Source organism: Hyla sarda, chromosome 12 (assembly GCF_029499605.1).
Source record: "Hyla sarda isolate aHylSar1 chromosome 12, aHylSar1.hap1, whole genome shotgun sequence".
NCBI lineage: Eukaryota > Metazoa > Chordata > Amphibia > Anura > Hylidae > Hyla > Hyla sarda.
Window position 1 is genome coordinate 15,974,124 of NC_079200.1, and position 16,017 is coordinate 15,990,140.

A 16,017-nucleotide genomic window follows, 5' to 3' on the forward strand; every position below is an offset into this window, starting at 1 on the left:
ACCCCATAACACCCCCCTGCACCTCTTATCACCCCCATAACACCCCCTGCACCTCTTATCACCCCATAACACCCCCTGCACCTCTCATCACCCCCATAACACCCCCCCTGCACCTCTTATCACCCCCATAACATCCCCCTGCACCTCTCATCACCCCCATAACACCCCCCCTGCACCTCTCATCACCCTCATAACACCCCCCTGCACCTCTCATCACCCCCATAACATCCCCCTGCACCTCTTATCACCCCCATAACACCCCCCTGCACCTCTCATCACCCTCATAACACCCCCCCTGCACCTCTCATCACCCCCATAACACCCCCCCTGCACCTCTCATCACCCTCATAACACCCCCCTGCACTTCTCATCACCCCCATAACATCCCCCTGCACCTCTCATCACCCCCATAACACCCCCCCTGCACCTCTAATCACCCTCATAACACCCCCCTGCACCTCTCATCACCCCCATAACATCCCCCTGCACCTCTTATCACCCCCATAACACCCCCCTGCACCTCTCATCACCCTCATAACACCCCCCCTGCACCTCTCATCACCCCCATAACACCCCCCCTGCACCTCTCATCACCCTCATAACACCCCCCTGCACTTCTCATCACCCCCATAACACCCCCTGCACCTCTCATCACCCCCATAACACCCCCCCTGCACCTCTCATCACCCCGATAACACCCCCCCTGCACCTCTCATCACCCCCATAAGACCCCCCCTGCACCTCTTATCACCCCCATAAGACCCCCCCTGCACCTCTTATCACCCCCATAAGACCCCCCTGCACCTCTTATCACCCCCATAAGACCCCCCTGCACCTCTTATCACCCCCATAAGACCCCCCTGCACCTCTTATCACCCCCATAAGACCCCCCCTGCACCTCTTATCACCCCCATAAGACCCCCCCTGCACCTCTTATCACCCCCATAAGACCCCCCCTGCACCTCTTATCACCCCCATAAGACCCCCCTGCACCTCTTATCACCCCCATAACACCCCCTGCACCTCTCATCACCCCCATAAGACCCCCCCGCACCTCTTATCACCCCCATAACACCCCCCCCCCACACACACACACACACACCCCCCTCTCATCACCATTGTAGTCCCCTAATTACTATGGCCTTTGAAGAGTTAATCTTTTACTATATAAGTGTTAACACCGGCTAAGCCTGAGGAAGCTGCGCATGCGCAGTGAAATGCGTTGCATGTTTTACCATTAAAGGGGTACTCCACTGCTCAACGTTTGGAACAAACTGTTCCGAACGCTGGACCCGGTGTGAGGTGGTTTTTTGCGCCCCCGTAGATCCATGCGTCCGCTCCTCCCCCAGCTCTCCAAACATTTCCGAAGCTAGAGCTGAGCAAGGGGAGGGAGGAGGTTCACGCCCCCTCCCTCATCTCCCCTCCCTGAGCTCGGCTGGACGCAGATCTCTACGGCACGCCCCCTCCCTCATCTCCCCTCCCTGAGCTCGGCTGGACGCAGATCTCTTCGGCACGCCCCCTCCCTGAGGACATAGATCGCCACGGCAGGTCCCCTCCTTCATCTCCACGAGCTGAGGACTTAGAGCAGTGCTCCCAATGAGGACATACCCAGTGTAAAGGGGGACATACTGCACGGGCTAAAGAGGGACATACTGCACGGGCTAAAGGGGGACATACTGTTCTGGCTAAATGTCCCCCTTTAGCCCATGCAGTATGTCCCCCTTTACACATAGAGCTCATTGGGAGCACTGCTCTACTTCCTCAGCTCGGGGAGATGAGGGAGGGGACCTGCCGTGGAGATTTACGTCCTCAGCTCGGGGAGATGAGGGAGGGGACCTGCCGTGGCGATCTATGTCCTCAGGGAGGGGGGATGAGGGAGGGGACCTGCCGTGGAGATTTACGTCCTCAGCTCGGGGAGATGATGGAGGGGACCTGCCATGGAGATCTATGTCCTCAGGGAGGGGGCGTGCCGTAGAGATCTGCGTCCAGCCGAGCTCGGGGAGGGGAGATGAGGGAGGGGGCGTGAACCTCCTCCCTCCCCTTGCTCTGCCCTCCCCCAGTTCTAGCTTCGGAAATGTTCCGGGAGCTGGGGGAGGAGCGGACGCATGGATCTACGGGGGCGCAAAAAACCACCTCACACCGGCGCTGGGAGCTTGTGATGTCATAGCTGTGCCCCCTCATGCCATCACGCCCCACCCCCTCAATGCAAGTCTATGGGAGGGGGCGTGACGGCTGCCAGGCCCCCTCCCATAGACTTGCATGGAGGGGGTGGGGTGTGACATCATAAGGGGGTGGGGCCATGACGTCACAAGCTCCCGGTGCCGGCTCCATCATTCGGAACAGTTTGTTCCAAACGCTGAGCAGCGGAGTATACCTTTAAATCCCTGCTTTTTATTCCTATACCTGTGGTGGATCCTTTCAGAGCTAACTTTGAATTCTGCACTCCTATGTGAGGCTTATTCTACTTTTTTTTTTACGCTACTACGGCAGAAAAGCTGCAGCTAGGACCCCAATTTATTTATACACACTTGATTCATTGTTGTGTATAAAGCTACACAACTAACTTTGGTAAGCGCCCCTTGTTATTCGCCGGCTTTACCTTCTATTGGGCGTGTTTACGCTATGGAGCGCTTGTGTTTCTTTCTCTTCTAGATGTTATACGACAATGTCTATCAGCGGGATAGGAACCTCCATATTTCCATTTGGATATTAGCTGATACATAAAACTCTTCTGAAACATAGACCATCCCAGAAACAACTATTCCCCAGTTGTGCTGACCTCCATCATCATCCCCAGATCTAACAGCCTGTGACTTCTTTTTTGTGGGGGCTACATTAAGGACTCAGTGTATCTAATAAAGTGGCCAGTGGTCACTCTGTAAACCATATTGTGACCTTGCTGTTATCATGATTTTATACTGTTATATATATATATATATATATATATATATATATATAGCAAATAATAAAAGAGTAACCCCGACTAAGGGGGAGGATTATCAAAACCTGTCCAGAGGAAAAGTAGCCCAGTTGCCCATAGCAACCAATCACATTTCTTCTTTCATTTTTAACAAGGCCTCTGCAAAATGAATTGGTTGCTATGGGCAACTGGGCAACTTTTCCTCTGGACGGGTTTTGATAAATCTCCCTCTATATTTGCTTTTTTCTAGGTTTGCATTTTATCATAGCAAAACGTAATAACTATGCAAATATTTCTGTTTTCTGTTTGGTCTTTTGCATAGTGTTTTGCTAGATGTTTAGTATAGGTCACTTTGCTTATGTCAGGTCCTTTTTGACTTGTGCAGGAAATCAATCATACGTTTATGTTCAAAAATGTCTTTGACCTCCCCCCATGACTTAAAGGAGAACTCCAGAATATAAAAATTGCTGCCCATACTGCCGGCAGTAAAAAAATAAAGATGTACTTACCTTCCTCCGCTCCCCCGGGGCCTCCGGTAACCGGCTCCGGTCTCCGCCACGATCCTCTTCCTGGTTGCTGGTGGTCGGAGAGTCTTACTGCGCTCAGCCAATCACCGGCCGCAGTGAAGTCCCGGCTCGGCCGGCGATAGGCTGAGCGGCAGTGTGAGAACGCTTCAGGACACAAAATTCTACACTACACCGGCACCTTCTGCCGGGGCCGAAAACGTCACACTGCCGCTCAGCCTATCGCCGGCCGAGCCGGGACTTCACTGCGGCCGGTGATTGGCTGAGCGCAGTATGACTCTCCGACCACCGGCAACCAGGAAGAGGATCGCGGCGGAGACCAGAGCCGATTACCGGAGACACCGCGGGAGTGGAGGAAGGTAAGTACATCTTTATTTTTTTACTGCCGGCAGTATGGGCAACAATTTTTATATTCTGGAGTTCTCCTTTAATGTGCACGTCCATATACATTTTTAATTGCTCCAATGGAATTTAAATACAAAAATGCTTGTTCTTTACCACAGGCAATGCCTATACTGTAATGTTCCCTTTGGTTTTCATGTTGAAAGAACCAAATATGTACACTCATATTGACAAAAAAAAATAATATTCACCCAGATAGAAATGTCGGATTGCTGCAAAACTTAGCATACGCTTATGTTTCAGACAGATATGTAAATGATTACAGGGAGGGTCTCATTAAACACTCTTGCTTAAAACTTAAAACATCTCTCAAAGACTACTTTTGGGTAGTGTACCTCCTGATAACAGGTCATTGACAGCAAGACATGCCTCTAAAATGCACCCGAAGATATTTAGCCCAATTCACACACTTGGGCTTGGGGGGGGGGGGGGGGGGGGCTGATGGAGGGGTTGGTTGGTCATCACTGAACCAAAAGAAGAAGCAGGATGGTCGTTTTGACAAATTGCCTGCCATCTAGGTTGTGCTGACCAAGCTTTTAGGAGGAATTGGGAGCAGTGGTACATGAGGACACACATGGCTGACATTCTCCAGACAGTCCAGAGAGACCATCAGTATAGAGGATTGTTAGGTCCACCAACAAGCACCAGCAGCTCCTACAGTTTCCTTACCCACCAGCCAGACACAGGTGGCCCCTTCATTACACCCTGTCTCTTCATTACACTGTCTCTTTATTACACACCCATGCCTCATTATTAACCCATAACACCCTGTCTCTTCATTATCACCCCGTCTTTTTATTACACCCTAGTCTCTTCATCACACACCCCTGTCTCTTCATTACACCGCCCGTCTCTACATTATACACCCATGTCTCTTCATTACACTCCCCTTTCTCTTCATTACACCCTGTCTTTTCATCACACCCCTGTCTCTTTATAACACTTCCTTGTCTCTTTATTAAACAGTCCTGTCTCTTCTTTGTGCCCCCCCCCCCCAGTCATTACACGCCTATTTATTATACTACTCTTGGTCTCCATTACACTCCCATGTCTCTTCATTGCACCCTGTTTTTTCATTGCACACAGTCTCTTCATTTCACCCTGTTTTTTCATTGCACACATTGTCACTTTATCACACCTCTGTCTCTTTATTACATTCTCCTTTCTCTCCATTTCACTACTATTTCTCTTCATTACACTCACCTGTCACTTAATTACACACTCCTGTCTTTTCATTACACACACTGTCTCTTCATTGCACCCCTATCTGCTCATTACACCTCCTGTCTCTTCATTACACACGCTGTCTCTTCATTGCACCCCCTGTCTCTTCATTACACACCCCCTGTCTCTTCATTACACACACTGTCTCTTCATTACACTCCCCTGTCTGTTCATTACACACCACTGTCTCTTCATTACACATACCCTGTCTCTTCATTACACACTCCTGTCTCTTCATTACACACTCCTGTCTCTTCATTACACACCCCTGTCTCTTCATTACACACTCCTGTCTCTTCATTACACACACCCTGTCTGTTCATTACACATGCTGTCTCTTCATTGCACCCCTATCTGTTCATTACATACCCCTGTCTCTTCATTACATACCCCTGTCTCTTCATTACACACCCCTGTCTCTTCATTACACACCCATGTCTCTTCATTACACCCCCCCTGTCTCTGCCCAGACCATTTCCAGGCTTTCGCTTTCGTTTGCAGTGGTGTCATGAATAGACTGCTATGGACTGTTCATAAAGGAATTAAAAGCTGTATCTTTAAAAAAAAAATAAAAAAAAACTCTGTAACATGGATTTTATGATGGAGCATCAGCTTCAACGGCAGCAGTATAATACTTTATTTAGACTGATATGTCAGACGTTATAGTAAATTATAAAAGCAAACATCACACATGGATATTGGAAGTCTATAGGGGAAGTCTATAGGGGAATTGAATGACTTTTACTGTTGGTCTCTCCATAGTTCCAGGATACAGGAGCCGCAGTCACTTATATTTTTAGCTATGTTGTGCGGTAGATTTTTCCAGGGAAACATGCCCGAGGCGGTATTTAAGGCTATTTTCTAATTCTGTTAACTTGCAGGAGCTTTCCATTCACCAGGACAGAACATTCAGTTTCACCTTCAGCTAAATCCTGCTGGGCTGTAATAAATGAAGGTCCCGCTTGGCTTTAGATCACTGGTCACTCTCAATAAGGGTTTTATACCACCTGGCCGGTATTTTACCGGTACATCCGGTATTTTGGCCCCGCCCTGCCGGTAGTTTTATATAAAAAATACCGGCCATGCAATGGGCGATATTTATCCAACCAATCCTCCAACACCCGGAATGTTGTACCATATACTATACAAGTGTTTCCCAACCAGAGCGCCTCCAGCGGTTGCAAAACTACAACTCCCAGCATGCCCGGACAGCCGTTGGCTGTTCGGGCATGCTGGAAGTTGTAGTTTTGCAACCGCTGGAGGCACCCCTGATTGGGAAACACTGACCTATACTATATACTATAGGGTGAATTGGCAAGAATCTGGCGATACGATATGTATCACGATACACGTATGACGATACGATATATCCCGATTCTGTCTCAAAGACGATATATTGCGATTTTGGCAGAATTAGCTTGTTGAAGAGTCATCTGAGACGCGGGGGGTAGCTGCTTGTTTTGCGTTTACCTTTATGTCGCCATGATGCCTGGCCATGTGGACACGTAGGTTTGTCGTATTCCCCCAGTATTTGATTCTGGCGTGACATATTTTGCGCACAGCGGGGCTCTTGTCATAGGGGGAGATTTATCAAAACCCGTCCAGAGGAAAAGTTGCCTAGTTGCCCATAGCAACCAGTCAGCTCGCTTCTTTCATTTTTAACAAGGTCTCTGCAAAATGAAAGAAGCGATTTGATTGGTTGCTATGGGCAACTTTTCCTTTGCACAGGTTTTGATAAATCTCCCGTATAGTCCTTACTCCCTAGTTTATTAATTATAGAAGCCAAAATGAGTTCAAATGCCCACTTTGTAAATCCCCAGAGCCTCCCGTATCTAGTCCTCCCCTAGTCACCCCTTAAATAATTAATATATTATGTAAATAAATGTATATAAAAAGTGTACTTACCTTGCGCTAGCATCGCAGCACCTGCGGGTCACGTGACGATGTTCTAGTCTCTATGGTAGCTCAAAAGGACCTTTGGAGGTTCATGGGACATGTGATACCCACAATGCCTTGTAAAGCTGATTGACAGATGGCGTGGACCAATCCTAGAACGGCCAGCCCCTGCCCATATAAGGGAGCTGCGGCCATTATTCTCTCTCTTGGGTTGCTGTCACTGAATGAGGTAGGACCTCCGCAACTTTCAACGACAATTACTAGGCCAAAGCCTTGCGGCCTCGGCTGAATTACACAGTGAGTTCTTATAAATTCCCCGTTAATGTTGGCAAGGACCCTGGACCTAAACATAACCCTAAATCCAGCGCATCTACGCATACTAAATCCATACAAGCTAAAGAACTTCCTAAAAGTCCCAACCAACGGTCAATCTCAGCCAAGCTCTTCATAGACTCTGTTACAAAGACTGTTTGTATGTTCGCATGTTACAGAAAATCTTCAGTAAAGTTTATGCAAGTTTTCATAAGGGTGGCGATAGGCCAAGTCATACAGCATTTAACCCTCACCCTGGCGTCACTAACTTGCATAGCAACATCCCGATCACCATTCACGCCCACAAGGCACCACATGACGTTATGGCCCCGCCCCGCTCCGGTCATGGCCACGCTCCCTTCAATGCAAGTCTATGGGAGGGGGCGTGATGAATGTCACGCCCCCTCCCATAGACTTGCATTGAAGGGGGCATGGCCATGACACCATGAGTGGGGCGAGGCCGTAACGCCATGAGCGGGGCGCAGCCGTGACGTCACGAGCCACCGACGATGCACCCGATGCTCTTACGAACGCCGGGTGCAGCAGGGAGATCGCGGGGGTCCCCAGCAGTGGCCCCCCCCGCGATCAGAAATCTTATCCCATATCCTTTGGATAGGGGATAAGATGTCTAGGGGCGGAGTACCCCTTTAAGTTTAGATGTGAACAAAGCCAAACCTCAAATCATAACTGCAATGGGGTCCCCCCACAAAATCTACAATGGGGTCCCCCCCACAACTGTGTATACCTCTGCATACAAACATAATAGACTGTAGGACCCCTGTTGGACCCAATAACTAGGTCACTGTGCCGTCTCTTACTTAGAAGCCTAATAAGCAACGGCTTTGGGTGAAAGTTCGCACTAAGGAGAATCTCATTCAACACAGCTACATAACCAAAATATGAAGCCATTCCTTTGTGAATGGTGAGGTAACTGTGCAGACGGAGGGGATAACTCAAATTACTCAAAGAATGGTCGGATAAAGCCCTCTGTCCCGTTCATAGTAGTAGAAGGCCTGGCATTCCTTCCTCCTTAGTGAGTGGGATTTAGCTGTCTGCACAGTGGATTTTTCGGACTGCACGAGCCCTGAGCCGCCATCTGTAGACCTTTTGAAGGCAATTTTTATAAACCGCTTTGTTCCATCATCTTGGCCACTTTGAAACATAGAGTGTTATAAAATAAAGGGAGCTCCCTGCCAAAAATTCCAGATATCTTAACGTAAGCCTCATTGTTTTATTCCTTAACTTCTTCCTATAACTTCTGTGTGTGTCAGGACTTTTTTCTCCTCTGGCATATAAATCCCACATAAGAGGATAGCGGTACTAGGGTTGACAACTGGCCGGTATTTTGGCCACCCTGCCGGTATCAATGGCCGGTATTTATCCAACCAATCCGCCAACTTGTGGATTGTTGCACCATATGCTATACCAGTGTTTCCCAACCAGAGTGCCTCCAGTTGTTGCAAAACTACAACTCCCAGCATGTTGGACTATATAGTATATAGTATAGGTCAGTGTTTTCCAACCAGAGTGCCTCCAGCTGTTGCAAAACTACAACTCCCAGTATGCCCGAACATCCGTTGGCTGTCCGGGCATACTGGGAGTTGTAGTTTTGCAACAGCTGGAGGTGCTTTAGTTGGGGTACGCTGACCTATACTATATAGTCCAACATGCTGGGAGTTGTAGTTTTCGTTTGGGGCAGCTGCTGACCCACAGGCTGTATCAGAGCATGCTGGGAGTTGTAGTTAGTAACTAACTGCAACTCCCGTATTTGCTAAAAAAAAAAAAAAAAAAGCAATCAAAAAGTCACATATATAAATATATTACAAGCAAATTCTTCTCCACTGTGTTCACCTAGGAAAATGAAATGCCAGGTGAAATACAGCGAGATAAGGTAAATACCCAAGTACAGGTCACCTGTCTAACTCAGGAAGAAGTACAGGTCACTTGTCTAACCTGGGAAGAAGTACAGTGCCGCCTACAAAAAATCAAAATAGACAAATCGCCAGGTCCAGATGGCATTCACCCCCCGTTTTCTAAAGGAATTAAGTAGTGTAATAGACAGACCCCTATTTTTAATATTCATGGACTCTATAGTAACAGGGACTGTCCCCCAGGACTGGCGCATGGCAAATGTGGTACCAATATTTAAAAAGGTGACAATAGGTGACCCCGGGAATTATAGGCCTGTTAGTTTAACCTCCGTTGTATGTAAATTGTTTGAGGGTTTTCTAAGAGATGCTATTTTGGAATATATTGATAAAAAGAAATGTATGAACCCATATCAGCATGTGTTTATGAGGGATCGGTCCTGTCAAACTAACCTGATCATCTTTTATGAGGAGGTGAGCTCCAGACTGGACCAGGGGCAATCGCTGGATGTCGTATATCTGGATTTTTCCAAAGTATTTGATACGGTTCCACATAAAAGGTTGGTGCATAAAATGAGAGGGATTGGGCTGGGGGAGAATGTGTGTAAGTGGGTAAGTAACTGGCTCAGTGATAGGAAACAGAGGGTGGTTATTAATGTTACTTATTCTGATTGGGTGACTGTTACTAGTGGGGACCACAGGGGTCCGTCTTGGGTCCTGTTCTATTTAATATATTCATTAATGACCTTGTAGAGGGTTGAATAGTGAAGTAGCAATCTTTGCAGATGATACTAAACTCTGTAAAGCGGTGAACACAATAGAGGACAGGGCACTGTTACAAATGGATCTGGATAGGTTGGAGGCTTGGGCTGGGAAGTGGCAGATGAAGTTCAACACTGATAAATGTAAGGTAATGCACATGGGGAGGAAAAATACGGGCTGGGATTATGTATTAAATTGGAGAACACTTGGGACGACTGACGTGGAAAAGGACTTGGGAGTTTTAGTTAATAGTAAATTTAGCTCTAGTGACCAGTGTCGGGCAGCTGCTGCCAAGGCAAATAAAATCATGGGTGCATCAATAGGGGCATAGATGCCCACGACAAGGAAATAATTCTACCGCTGTACAAATCACTAGTCAGACCACACATGGAATACTGTGTACAGTACTGGTCAGACCACACATAGTATACTATGTACAGTACTATTCAGACAACATATAGAATACTGTGTACAGTACTGGTCAGACCACACATAGAATACTGTGTACAGTACTGGTCAGGCCACACATAGAATACTGTGTACAGTACTGGTCAGACCACACATAGAATACTGTGTACAGTACTGGGCACCAGTGTACAAGAAAGATATAGTGGAGCTGGAGAGGGTTCAAAGACGGGCAACCAGGGTTCTATGGGGAATGTGAGGACTACAGTACCCAGAAAGATTATCAGAATTAGGGTTATTTAGTTTAGAAAAAAGAAGGCTTAGGGGAGACCTAATAACTATGTATAAATATATCAGGGGACCATACAGAGATCTCTCCCTGATCTATTTATACCCAGGACTGTATCTATAACAAGGGGGCATCCTCTACAACTAGAGGAAAGAACCACAGATGGGGTTCTTTACTGTCAGAGCAGTGAGACTGTGGAATTCTCTGCCTGAGGAGGTGTCATGGGGAACTCTGTAAAAGAATTTAAAAGGGGTCAGGATGCATTTATGGAGAATAATAACATTGCTGGTTATGTATATTAGAATTATAGGGACAGAATGATGATCCAGGGATTTATTCTGATGCCATATTTGGAGTCGGGAAGGGATTTTTACCTCTAGTATGATGTTTTTTTTGCCTTCCTCTGGATAAACTCAGTAGGGACCATTAGGGTTATAGGTTGAACTAGATGGACTCTGGTCTTTTTTCAATCTTATGAACTATGTTACTATGTTACATCAAAACAAAAAATCTGAAAAAGTTATAGGGCTCAGAATGGGACAAGATTTCCCTTGCATATGTGTATCCTGTCATGTCACGCATATATAATTAGTTATGCAAATTAGCATGGCTGGTATTTTTTGCAAGAAAGGTAGCAACCCTTAGCGGCACTTATACAGTAGCAGGCAGGAAATTCTCAATGATTTTGCCCCCCAGAACAAAATTATATCTATTTCCCCTTTACTTTTCATGATCGATTGGTCAATACCCTCCTTTATTAATTTGCTTACAATTTGGTTCCCTGGAGAGAGGAGTTCTTCACAGTTTTATTTTCCAATAGATAAAAAATGGGACCAACCTGGATGGGCCCTCTTCTCTCCAGGGACCCCATAGCAGCCGCACGGTCTGCCATTATGGTACGTACGCCCCTGCCTAAGCCTCATCAGATGTTTTCTTCTTCTTGGGACACCTAGAAATGTCTTGTGTTTTTCAGGGGTGTTTCCCAGTGACTATATTAGGCCAGTTTTATTCATGGCAATAGAGTGTACTGTTGTCCGTATTCTATTGGAAACTGTCTGACAATACACAATTTGGAGCATTAGACCTTACAATTGTAGATGAGTTTAGTGAAGCCATTTGGTTCTCAAAAGCGTAAAACCCGTTCTACTGGATAATGTACATATACATGGGAACCTGCATTACAAAGAATGGAGAATAAAAGACATTACACCAAGAATGGAGAATAAAAGACATTACACCAAGAATGGAGAATACAATAATTTTAAAAAAAAAATTTTAAGAGCAGAGGCAAGTGCTCTCTATCACCCAAAGTGCAAGAAAAGGTGCAAACGTGTCACACTAAAAATACGTGCACAAATGATGCGGACTATCGCTAAGTCATTCTCCACCAGGGGAGAGGCCCCCAACAAACCTACCCTTCACCTCCGGGCCAAAAGGCACCTGCAAGGATCCAGGTTCGATGCCCCTTTTCGCCGAAGCTACTAAGGGGCCGCAAATGCCCCTGGCTTCAACCTAGGCGTTAACCAGGGTATCAGCCTAGGAGCTGTATACTGATAGCATCTCGACCGAAGCCAAGATGCCCAGGGGTTGCAGGAACCTGATGGCCACACACACCTACCCTAGACCGCCAGGAGGGCTACCGAATCCTGACAAATCCTGTGTACAAACAAACACATAAAAGTGGCACAGTGATATACAAAAAATTATAATAAATAAGTGGATGAGTGCAGATATACTGCCCGGTCCTTCGGCCAGATCTATAAAAATTTCCCCTGATCCTAGCCAGAAGGCCGGGATACCAAGGGTGAGTGCTAAAGGTGAAGAGTGTATGGTGCAGTGCCTTCACTCAGTGAGTTATAACACCCAGTGTGTTTCGGCACCTCAGGGTCACCACTCCCAGGGCAACAAAAGTACCTCGGCTCTAGACCCTCCCAGCCTCATGGCAAGACCCGGAGGAAACAGGTCACATCAGTGCAGCCGTTGAGCTGGTTACGAGGCACCAGCCCCTGAATGCCCTGGAACACCTGCTCCTCCATGTAACCATCCATTCCTACCAGTGGACTACCTGATAAGAACAGATACTACACTTGATCTTAGCCAAAAGGCCGATACATTACACCAAGAATGGAGAATAAAAGACATTACAGCAGGAATGGAGAATTAAATACAGTACACCAAGAATGGAGAATAAAAGACATTTAAAAAAAAAAAATTTTAAGAGCCGAGGAACGTGCTCTCGAATCACCCAAAGTGCAAGAAAAAGTGCAAACCTGTTACACTAAAAAACGTGCACAGAGGATGTGGCCTCCGATAGGAGAGAGGTCCCCCAACAAACCTACCCTTCGCCTCTGGACCAAAAGGTACCTGCGAGGTTCCAGGTTCGATGTCCCATTTTGCCGAAGATATTAAGGGACATCAAATGCTCCCGGCATCCCCCTTGGCATCAGCCAAGGTATCTGCCTGCAGAGCCGATAACGGTAGGTACCCTGACAAAGCAGGAGTACCCGGGGTGTTTGCAGGGAGGTGCGGAACCTAATGGCCACAGTGAGACAAAAAGAAATAAATAAGTGAATGTGTGCAGATATACTGCCCGGACATCCGGCCAGATCTATAAAAATTTCTCTGATCCTAGCCAGAAGGCCGGAAATCAAGAGGTGAGTGCCACAAGGTGAAGATATTATGGTGCCCGTGCTTCCACTCAGTGAGCCAATTCTCCCAGTGAGTTTCGGCACCTCGGGGTCACCACTCCCCGAGGCACAAAAGTACCTCGGCTCTAGACTCTCGAAGCCTCATTGTGAGACCCGAAGGAAACAGGTCACATCGGGGCAGCCGTCAAGCTGATTCCTCAAAACCAGCCCCGGAAAGCCCTGGTACACCTACCCCCTCCATGCAGCACCCAGCCCCACACCAGTGTGTCTCCCCACTGGCATGAAACTGATAAGAACAGATACTACACTTGATCTTAGCCAAAAGGCCGAGAAGCAATAGAGTGTACTGTTGTCTGTATTCTATTGGAAAGTGTCTGACAATACACAATTTGGAGCATTAGACCTTACAATTGTAGATATTTTTGTTTTCCACAAACAAAGAGTTTTGATGAGTTTAGTGAAGCCATTTGGTTCTCAAAAACGTAAAACCCGTTCTACTGGATAATGTACATATACATGGGAACCTGAATTACAAAGGATATTACACCAAGAATGGAGAATAAAAAACATTATGTGGTGTCCCAGTACTGCATTTCATACTGTACTTATTTATCTATGGGTCCCCGTAGCCAGAGTCCCTAGGACTTAGTAATTTCTGTTAGTCAGTCCGCCCCTAGTCGCCTCTATTATAGTAGATAGATTTCTAATTTGTCCATAGAAAAATGTATATAGTATTATTTCTGTATATAAATGGTTAATTACCTGTTTCTATTAGCTTAAGGACCTTTGGAGGCCCTCTTACGTCAGTAATTCCTTCACACCATGTACTGGTGAATGGCAGACGTTCGGACCAATCAGAATCGCCACGCCCCCTGCCCATATAAGGGAGCGGCGGCCATCTTCTCGCTCTCTTTCTCCTGGCTCTTGATGAGAGAAGACCTAAATCGCAGTGAGTTAGGCCTGAGCCTTGCGGCAACAGCTGCATGATCTAAATGATAGAGTGTGTCATCCCCTAAGCACTCTGCAGTATCACCGGACCCAATATTTCCGCTAAATCCGGACGGATCTGCACATCCCTCCCTAAATTCAGAGACTACAAGTTTAATGCAAGGTCCCCTACTTCTGCCAGTCGCTAAGCAACCTAAGAACTGTTATATGAGACTGTTACTACGCATCGGATATTGCAAGCACTGCAGTAAAGTTATTCAAGTTCAACTTAAATCTGCTTGTGGACCTTCAGTCATTTCATTGCACCTATCGCTTCTGAGAAGGTAGATAGATTCAGCATACCAGCCCTCACCCTGGCGTCACAAGTGACTGGGTTAATATTAACCCCTCATATACCAACACCGTACCATCCCTACCATACACCCCCCAAGGGCTACCACATTATACCAAGAATGGAGAATGAAAGACATTACACAAGGAATAGAAAGTTTGGAATGCATATTTAACCACCATGTGGAGTGGAGACCAACTTCCAATACCTTCAGGAGACTTAAGTTGAACTGAGCATGCGCGAACACCCGGAGCAATAGGATCCCAAAAGAGCAAAATGATGGCGCGGGATGAGCATCATTGGTCAAAATTCAAGGGATCTCCACCACCTATAGCCTGTTCTAGATCTCATGTGGTGAGCCCGAAGCAGTCCTTTAGCTTCTGTCTAATGCGTACCGGGAATAGATCCATGGAATCTGGTCCATGTAAAACGTTTCACCTGTTTCTCTTTGAGCAGCGAAGATTCGATCCAGTTCATACAGAAAAGAAAGACAAGCTTTTCAAGGAGCAGACGGATAGGTGGTGGTGAGTCAGATATCCAGCAGTGGAGTATGGATTTCCAGGTGGCTGCAGAGATATAGAATAGGAGGCGTTTGTCGTGGACTAGTCTCATCGAGGAGGAATCTGGGGGAATGCCAAAGATACACCAATAGGGGGTAAGAGGGCAAGTCATGCGGAGATGAGAGGCCATATACTACCGAACCCACTCCCAGAAGGCCCTAATAGAAGGGCAGGACCAAAAGCAGAGGAAGAGGTCGGCATTTTGGGCATGTGCGGTCCGTGGTGTTGCCAATGGGGCAACCCCTGTGTGGGGAGATGTATGCCCTATGCGTAATTTTATAGGCCATATCCAAATAGAACGCAGAGGGGAGATGTTTAGCTGCAGTCATTAAGGCCTTTAGGATGTCGTCCGTTGTTATGTCGCCCTGTATGGTCGTCCAGTATGAGATGACTGAATTGAAACTTGAGTAGCGGAATCTGCGAGACAACGGTAGTATTTAGTTATTTGTCCGGGGCAGAGCTGAGTCGGGGTAGTCAGGGAGAGGAATGGGTCGTCCCAGTCTTTGTCTGTCAGGTGTTTTGTGACACTACAGAGGTAACTAAAAGCCTGTGAGTAAAAGAATGGGTGAGGGCCCAGGATGTCATATTTCAACCGCAAGTCATTATAGGTATAAAAATTGCGTCTAGACCTATCCACAAAGGAGGTGAGACTGTGTAGTCCTCCCGTCCACCAAAGGCGGAAAGTAGGGGGCGGGTTACCTTCATGAAAGCTGGGGTTATGGAGAAATGTCAAGTGCAAAGAATAGTGGGGGTTCAGAGAGAGCAGGCGCCTACTTCTGACCCATAGACCTATTTTTTTTATGGGACAACCCTTTTAAGATTAGAAGAATCCTGGGCCCAGGGATAGCCATTTGGATATTAGGGCAGGTACAACACTTCTTAAAGGTATAGATGCTTCTTAGGTTCTTTCCACTTCATGATTTGCCTC

The 16,017-nt window shown here is 46.9% G+C and overlaps 1 long non-coding RNA gene and 2 pseudogenes across 1 annotated transcript in view; all 3 read right to left on the bottom strand.

Annotated features, from left to right (window-relative positions):
* Window positions 1-7,281, bottom strand: part of LOC130296212 (uncharacterized) — a 121,710-nt gene extending 114,429 nt beyond the window's left edge. The window contains exon 1 of the long non-coding RNA XR_008849160.1: window positions 6,976-7,281. This is a non-coding gene — a long non-coding RNA (uncharacterized LOC130296212). The remainder of the gene's footprint in view (window positions 1-6,975) is intronic.
* A 5,340-nt stretch (window positions 7,282-12,621) lies between these two features.
* LOC130297204 (U2 spliceosomal RNA) lies at window positions 12,622-12,716 on the bottom strand (annotated as a pseudogene).
* A 695-nt stretch (window positions 12,717-13,411) lies between these two features.
* Window positions 13,412-13,588, bottom strand: LOC130297168 (U2 spliceosomal RNA; annotated as a pseudogene).
* Window positions 13,589-16,017: the final 2,429 nt, after the last annotated feature.